General features: G+C 44.2%; 1 non-coding gene and 1 pseudogene across 1 annotated transcript; both read right to left on the reverse strand.

Annotated features, from left to right (window-relative positions):
- LOC105743069 overlaps positions 1–8454 on the reverse strand; it is a 71482-nt pseudogene that overhangs the window by 22854 nt on the left and 40174 nt on the right.
- Positions 1969–2097, reverse strand: LOC111818595. The gene has a single exon (XR_002822551.1). It is a non-coding gene; the product is annotated as a small nucleolar RNA SNORA65 (small nucleolar RNA).

Consider the following 8454-nt stretch of genomic DNA (forward strand, 5'->3'; position numbering starts at 1 on the left):
TCTCCCTCTCCCTCTCCCTCTCTCTCCCTCTCTCTCCCTCTCTCTCTTCTTCCTCTCTCTCTCTTCTACCTCTCTCCCTCTCCCTCTCTCTCTCTCTCCCCCTCTCTCTCTTTCTCTGCTCCCTCTCTCCCTCTCTCCCTGTCTCTCCCTCTCTCTCTCTCCCTCTCTCTCTCTGGTCTTTAGAGACAGGACCTCACTATGTAGCTCAGGCTGGTCTCAGACTCATAGCAATCATTCTGCTTCAGCATCCCAACTGCTGGAATTATAGGCAGGGGCCACCATGCCCCGCTTGGAATGGTCTCTGAAAGGATCAACTGAAGATTAATTGGGCAACCAAGTTAATTTGGACCAGGTATGGTGCCGCACACCCATAGTGCCAGCTCTCAGGAGGCTGAGGCAAGAGGATTGCCATGAGTATGAGGCCAGCCAAGACTACAGGGTGAAACCCAGGCTCAAAACGCTGGAAAAAAAAAAAAGTTAACTTGAACTTTGAATGTGGCAATTTTCCAGAAGGAAGCTTCACATTTAGCACAATTTTTAGAGATCAATGCCTGAAAGACACAGAAACCACATCCACTAACTTTTTTCTTTCTATTTTTCTTGCCACACCTATTCATTGAAAAGTCAGGCTGCTGGGATTTGTTAAGTAGCAGTCAGAAAGTGAATGGCTCAAGATGAGGACTTCTTTTGCTACCACCTGTACTTGCCAGTCTCAGGCAATCAAGGTTAGTGATGACAGTGACCGTGAGAATAAGGTTCCAACTCCTAAGGGAATCCTTGTGTGGTCCACATGTTCTAGGATGATAGAAGCTAAGCAAGGAAGGGACCTTGGGACAAACCAGGATGCACATATGGGTAAGACCTAGTTTGAGCCAGCCTAAACTACACAGCAAGACCCTGTCTCAAAAACAGAAAAAAAAAGGCTGGCTAGATAGCTCAGCGGACTAAAGCATCTGCTTAGGCAGAGTACAGGGGCCAGGGTCTGATTCCTGGTGGGTCGTCCCCGGCCCCACCCCCCAGGACACATTGAGACAGTGATTGAGACTGGGCGTGGTGGTGCACTCCTGTAATCCCAGTACTTGGGAGTCTGAAAACAGGAGAATCACTAGGAGTCCAATCTACATGGTGAGACCCTGCAGACCCTGGACCAAATACAGTTTTTTTAAAAAAAACAGAAAAATAAATAAAAAGATCACGGAACAAAACCAACTTTCTAGGTTGGGACTGTAACTCAGTAGGAGAATATCAGTCCAGCAAGCATGAGGCTCAGTGCTCAATCTCTAACAGTGACCAAAAAAAAAAAAAAAAAAAAAAAAAGATTAACTTCTGACTTGGTCCCACCCCAGTGGCCTCTTGTCTGTTCGTCCAAGTTGTTCCCCGGTTGTTAGCGGGCTCATGCGGGAGGCAAATGCGCTTGACCATAGTCGTGTCCAGTTCTCAGTGTGACCTCCAGGAGGCCTCAGCTGCCAGCGTGGAGTCACAGCTGTGCGCACTTGTCTGTGCACACTTGTCCAATGTTGTCATCCACGAACAGAGCCTCAGCGGATAGCAGCCTTATCAGGAAAGCTACTCAGACCCCCCCAGTGGGCAGGGGCGTGGCCCCAGATTGCCAACCTGAAAGAACTCATCCCTGACATCATAAACCACCGCCTGTGACTTTTTTTTTTAAATTATTTATTTATTTTTATTTATTACATTTATTTATTGTATGTGTGTGTGGCCAGCTCAGCCCACCAGGGGGCAGGGCTGGCTGGCATGTGGTGCTGGGGGATCGAACCGCGGTCCCTGTGCTTTGCCAAGCTTGTTTCAAGTAGGTGCTTTAGACCACTGAGCCATCTCTCCAGCCCCGCCTGTGACTTTCGGCAGAACATTGTGATCAGCCCATACCTGAGAGACTGCTGGCGAGGAGCCAATGGGGTCACCTCCTCCTCACCTTAGCTTTTTTTTTTTTTTTTTTTACTAGCTCTGGGCTGTTCCCATGCTATCAGCACAGATTCGCCTACATGAAGAACAACACTGTTTCCTAAACTGGGGTTACTATCAGCTCACCACTGGATTGCACCAGCCAGTGGAGAACAGGTCAGGTGCAGTGGTGGGTTGCTGAAGTTTCTCTTCTTCTTTCTTTCTTTCTTTCTTTCTTTCTTTCTTTCTTTCTTTCTTTCTTTCTTTCTTTTTTGCAGAACCAGGGATTAAACTCATGTTCTTGTGCTTACCAGGCAAGTGCTTATTCTGCTGAGCCATCTCCCTGGCCCCAATTTCTTTTTTCTTTCTTCCTTTCCTTTTATGTATTTGGTACAGGGTCTCACTATGCAGCTCAGACTCATAGTGATCCTCCTGTCTCAGCCTCCCCAGTGCTGGTAGTACAGGCATGAGACACCATGCCCAGACCCAGTGGCCATGGCCAGCTCAGTGCACCCAGAGGCAGGTCCAGCATGACATGTGGTACCAGGGATCAAACCCCCATCCCTGCACTTGCCTAAACAGGTGCTTAGTCTGCTGAGCTATCTCACTGGGCTTCTTATTTATTTATTTATTTATAATGTATTTGGGGGGCTGGGGAGATAGCTAAGAAGATTAATTGGGCAACCAAGTTAATTTGGGCCAGGTATGGTGGCAGCTCATACTCCTAGTGGTCCTCCTGTCTCAGCCTCCCCAGCACTGGGATTACAGGCATGCACCACCCTGCCCAGTCTAGGCAGCCAGCTCAGTGCAACTGGGGGTGAGGCTAACACCTTTTGTTTTAAAAAGAAAAGTAAGTAAAACAAAATTTCAAGACAAGATAATAGGTGTCAATGGTCAATACATTGCATATTGTCATCTTTAGTTACTCAGAGTACAAGATATATGCATTTAATTATCCACAAAATAGTAGCACAAACATTTCTTTTTAATAAACTAAGAGCAATTAGTACTATAACTACCTTAACTATCTTACATATATATGCAAGATAGTTAAGATAGGGTTTTTTTTGTTTGTTTTTTTGTTTTGTTTTTCCCTTCCTTTTTTTCTTGTTTCCCCCATCCCAGTTTTTTTTTCCTTTTGAAGTTTCTTCCCATTGTATAGTATCTATTGTACATTTTGGATTTTCTTTACTTTTTCAGCTTCTCACACTAAGGAGACAATATGATATTTCCGACGGTTTATTTCACTTACAAGTATAGTCTCAAGTTGTATCTATTTACCTACAAAAGTCTCTAGTTTGTCCCTCTTTATGGCTGAATGGTCCTGCATTGTACAAAAATAGCACATCTTTTTATCCATTCCTCAGCTGATGGGCATTTGGGTTGTTTCCAAGATCTAGCTATTACAAACTGAGCTGCTATAAACATGGCTGCATAGATATCACTGTAGTATGATGTTTTCATTTCTCTTGGGAAGATACCCAGAAGGGAAACAGCTGGGTCAATTGAGACCTCCAATCCTAGCTTTTTAAAAGAATCTCCACACTGATTTCCACAATGGCTATACCAGGCTACACTCCCACCAACAGTGGAGAAGGGTTCCTTTTTCCCCACATCCCCACCAGCATCCCCATAACAATTCTTACTGGGATGAGATGGAATCTCAGTGTTGTTTTAATTTGCATCTCTTGAATGACCAGCAATGTTGAACACTTTTTTATGTATTTATTTTCTGTTTGTACTTCTTTACCTACTTATCACCTGAGGCTGGTATGAGACAGTGCATCATTGCCTCCTTCCTGGGTTCCAGGGAGACTTTAGGTCCCTTAGAAAAGAAATTCAGAACATAAGATTCCTTAGTTGCTGCTGCTGCTGCTTGCTTCTTGTTTTGTGGTTACCTGCCTGCCTACCATGGACCAATTCTCCTTTGTCTTGCCACCTTGCCTTAAAACCAGTCAAATATAAACTGAAACCTCTAGAGACTAGGAACTATAATAAACCTTTAGTTCTTTGGGGAAAAAAAAAGATTCCTTAGTTATGGTCCAGAAGGGGCTTCTCAGTACCTAAGACGCTCCACACTCACAGTGCAGTCATCTATGCCCATGTTCAGGTGTTAACTTTTTTACTTTTCAGAATGTAGGGCCTTTGCACTGAGCTATCCCCAGGCCTTTGACTTATGTTTTTATTTTGAAACAGGATTTTGCTAAGCCACTAAATTGCCCAGGCTGGGCTCTAATTTACAACCCTCCTATGTCAGCCTCCTCCTATGAGTGCCAGGATTTCAGAAGTGTGCCACCACACCATTTTTATTTATTTATTTATTTATTTATTTATTTATTTATTTGGCGGAACCGGGGATCAAACTCAGGCCCTTGAGTTTGCCAGGGAAGCGCTTATTCCACTGAGCCATCTCCCTGGCCCCTTTATTTTTTATTTTGAGACAAGGACTTGTTAAATTGCCCAGGTAGGACTCAAACTTGGGGGCTGATCTTCCTGCCTCCATTTCCCAAAACTCTGGGCCTAGTGTGGGTGTAGTCTTTTTGGGCACAGAGGTCAAGGATCTTGGGGAGCTAGCATCTTTGGTTTATTCTTTTTTATTCACTGTGTATGTAATAAATTTAAGCGTCTTTTGTCTTCATTCATTAAATGTGTCAGATCTTCCCCTTGGCTTGGCTTGTATTTGTGACCTTATTTATTTTCTCACCAGATTAAAAAAGGAATTATATGATTTGCATATTATATGGTGCAAATTATATGATTTGCACCCAAAGGTGCAAGGCGATTAGCCTATGTTAAGGGTATATAACTCAAAACAGCCCCTAGTAACTGTTAACTTTGAATTATAGGTATGATATCCAGAAGGCAATAATCTGCCTCCTATGGAAGGTGCAGCCGTAGGAATCAGGGGACAAGCCAGGCTCTTCTGTAATATGTATGTTATCCATCAACCTTGTTGGGAACATGATATTAGGGATTGATCCCCACACTTTCACACTGAGCAACATCCCTAATCCTTTATTATTATTATTATTATTATTATTATTATTATTATTATTATTTTTTTTTTTTTTTTTTTTTGCGGAACCGAGGATCGAACTCAGACCCTTGCACTTGCCAGGCAAGCGCTTAGTCTACTGAGCCATCTCCCCGGCCCCTAATCCTTTATTATTTAATTCTCTGTTTCTTTAATGTATTTTAGCACAGGGTCTACAGGGACTCACTGCACAGATCGGACTTGTGGTGATCTTCCTGTTTTCAGCCTCCCAAGCGCAGGGATTACAGGTGCATGCCACCATGCCCAGTCTCAATCACTGTCTCAGTGTGCCCCGGGGGCGGGGCCAGCAAGCATGGGGTTCTGGATTGAACCCGGGTGGCTGAGCCCACCTAAGCAGGCGCTTTAGTCTGCTAAGCTATCTGGCTGGCCCTCTTTTATTATTCGAGATAGTCTCCTACTAAGTTGCCTAGGCTGGGCTCTAACTTGCAATCCTCCTGCCTCAGTCTCTCAGAGTACTGAGATTATAGGCATGTGACACCAGGCCCAACTATAAACTAAATTGTACAGAGGCATCATAGAGCTTTCAGATTTCAAAGTGTTAAAAACTCTAAGAAGCTCAGGTCTGAATTGTGTGTATTTTGAAAACTTTTTTAAAAAGTGAAATTGAGCCCCACAAAAGGTAGAAACAACCCAAACATCCATCAGCGGAGGAATGGACACAAGACTGTGTATCCCAGGGCTTGGATATAGTTCAGCAGTGTAAGTGCCTGCCTGGCAAGTGCAAGGTCATGAGTTTGATCCCTGATACTGAAAAACAAACAAACAAACCAAGGTCTGTGTATCCCTACTGTACAACACTATTCAGCAACTGAGAGAAATGAAGGATTGATACACACTACCGTATGGATTAACCATAAAAGCATGCTGTGATGTGGAAGAAGCCTGTCCCAAAGACCACGCATTGAATGACTGAGGGTATACGCTGGCCTCATAATGAGCAAATCCATCCAGACAGGAAGTTGCTTAATAGTCACCAGAAGCTCAGAGAGATGAGGAAATGAGGGGTTACTAAAGCCTACTGAGTTTCCTTCCGGGGCGACAATTGCACAAGTCTATGGATTATAAATATACTAAAAACTGCTTAAGTGTTAGAGAATGAATTGTACAGTATATGGTCATATCTCAATAAAGCTACTCCCAGGGGGGCTGGTGAGATGGCTCAGTGGTCTAAAGCACCTATTTAGAACAAGCTAAGCTAAGCTAAACTAAGCAAAGCACACGGACCACGGTTCAATCCTCCAGCACCACATGCCAGCCAGCCCCGCCCCATGGTGGGCTGAGCTGGTCACACACACACAAAATAAATAAATAAAAATTTTAAAAAAAGCTGCTCCCAGGCTGGGACGTGGCCCAGGGGTAGAGTGCTTGCCTAGCACACATGGGGTTTTGGGTTCATCTGCACCACAAAAAGAGAGAGAAAGAGGTGGGGACAGGGATAGGAGGAGAAGGAAGGAAAATAAAAGCTGTTACCAAAAGAAAAACAAACATCAAAATTATCCAGAGTCTACCCCTCTGCCTTCCCAAAATTTATAACTTCATATTGATTTTCCACTGATAGAAGGCCTGCTAGATTAACCAGTGATAAGCTCCTAGAAATAACAAACAGCCCTGACAATCAGTGATCTTTACAAGCGCCGGCGCTGCACTACTCTGCCAGAGTCAACTAACCACGCCCTACAAAGTGGCAGCCATTTGGTGGGTAAACAGAAGCCACCTGTCGGGCACCAGCCATCCTGTAGCTGACGGATGGCAGAAAGAAGGTCCATTCTAAGTCACAGACAGGGCAGTACAGCTGGGCAGCAGCGCGGCCCTGGTGCTGTCAAAGTGTCACCAGGAGTTCACCCCAACCCCTCACCCACGTATGCGGAATCCACATCTCCAAGTACAGGAGGTGCGAAAGAATTAGCAGCGTTCCCCGCTTCTTCTTGCTCTGCACCTTGCCTCGAGTGACCTCCTCCAGCTCCGACCAAGCCCTTGGCATGATGCGCAGCACCATGTGGACTCCTGATGGACCCAATTACTTGCATTTTTTATTATGAATATTTTAGTGATGAAAATTCAAGCAAATACCATTGTAATACCCTTATACTCACCCTTCCCAAATTAAAAAATATTCTCATATTTGCTTCAAATGCTTTTGCATTCTTTTTATTTTTATTTTATTTTATTTTATTTTTTTGTGGTACCAGGGATTGAACTCAGGACCCTGAGCTTGCCAGGCAAAAGCTTATTCTACTGAGCTATCTCCCTGGCCCCTTGCAATATTTATTTTCAAATTAAAAGCATAGATCATTTTACATATATAACCTATCAGGTATGTAAATTAGACATATTTTAAAGATTTTAAACTTATATTCAATAACTTACTCCTTATTTTTTAAATTTTATTTTAGGGAAGAGTCTACAGGGTGTTCAGGGTCTCATTACTAGATCGGACTCGTAGTGATCAACCTGTTTACAGCCTTCTAAGAGCTGAGATTACAGGTGCGTGCCACCACGCCCAGTCTCAATCACTGTCTCAGTGCGCCCTGGGGATGGGGCCCACACAGCAGGCCTGGTTTTTTGGTTTTTGTTTTTAAATACAGTGCTGGAGACTGAACCTAGAGGTTTGTGCATACTGCTAGGCAGGCACTGTCCCATTGAGCTATACCCCCAACCTTGTAAAAGCTAATCAGGAAAATGTCTGCTGTTATGCAAGAAGACAAAAAGATATTGCCCTGAGAGTTGGACGGTAAGAATTTCCCTCTAATTTTAGAGAAACAATGGGATGCAAGGAGGTGAGGATGCAAGCGGAATCAATGGCAAGGCTCTGCCCAGGATGCCTTCCGGGAGGCCCTCTAGAAACTGGAAGCACTACACCCAGCTTGCAGGCAAGCTCAGTAAAACTGCAGAATACTGTTTTGTCCCAAGCCCTGCCAGACCAGGACAACAATGAATGTGATGAAAACAGGAGCAGATGATCAGCGACCAATGCAGGTGGAGAGCAACAGGATGGACCCAGGCCAATGGGGATAAGGATGTGAAGGGATGGCCTAAGACCCCAAAGGCTGTGACAGATAAAGATGCATTTGGTCATCTGACTTTCTATCACCTGCTCTCACCTTCTGTTGTTGTTTTTAAAGTCATAGAGGGTGATAAATGCATATGGTTAAATCAAAGTACAGACAGCTACACAGTGACAAGAAAGCCTCCTTCTTGACCAACTTGGGCCTCCCAAGCCTAAGACCCCCTCCCCAGAAGCAACCATTGTTACCAGGCTCTTGTGTGCTCTCCTGCACATGTTTTCTCTAGGTGTGTGTGTGATACACTTAAGGCACACGTTTATATTTTTATTGCATGATTTTATTTATTTCAGCACTGGGGTTTGAACTCAGGACCCTGTGCACACTAGGCAAGGACTAAGCTATGCCTCCAGCCCTCCAGACTTTTTAAATTTTTTTTTTTATTTTTTAGAGAGAGAGAGAGAGAGTGGTGTGTGTGTGTGGCCAGCTCAGCCC

The sequence above is a fragment of the Octodon degus genome, unplaced genomic scaffold (assembly GCF_000260255.1).
Source record: "Octodon degus isolate 3935 unplaced genomic scaffold, OctDeg1.0 scaffold00096, whole genome shotgun sequence".
Lineage (NCBI taxonomy): Eukaryota > Metazoa > Chordata > Mammalia > Rodentia > Octodontidae > Octodon > Octodon degus.